Below are 445 nucleotides of genomic sequence, written 5' to 3'. Positions count from 1 at the left end.
CTTCTTAGGACTGGGGAACCTAATATGTGAGGACAACTGTGGAAGGAGGGAGATACAGGCAGAGAGGGAGTGTGTGTACGGAAAAGGAGGGGCAGGAGAGAGGAGGGGAGACCCAGCAACGGATGGCAGATCAGAGGGAATAAGGACTGTGTGTGTGTGTTTTGAAGATGGTGGAAAGTCACTGAAACTTGAAAGAAGTTGTTGACATGGTGAAGCAAAGGGAAGTGTAATTGGTGGATGAAACAGATGGCTTATGGACAGATAAACTGTGTATTCTTTTTGCTTGTTTGATCTTGAAACAGGTTCCCACACAAATGGCTCTGCCCCACAGGGTTCGTTCGCTCATTTGTTGAATGACCGGGTTGTTATAATGAGTTATGAGCAAAGCCTGAGTTATTTACACAATCGTCAAAACCCTTTGCTCAAATCCTGCTCTGTCCACATG

The sequence above is a fragment of the Aulonocara sp. 'chitande type north' Nkhata Bay genome, linkage group LG5, assembly GCF_057382095.1.
Source record: "Aulonocara sp. 'chitande type north' Nkhata Bay isolate Kocher_YH1m ecotype deep benthic linkage group LG5, A_spYH_male_GT1.1, whole genome shotgun sequence".
Lineage (NCBI taxonomy): Eukaryota > Metazoa > Chordata > Actinopteri > Cichliformes > Cichlidae > Aulonocara > Aulonocara sp. 'chitande type north' Nkhata Bay.
This window is presented reverse-complemented; position numbering follows the sequence as displayed.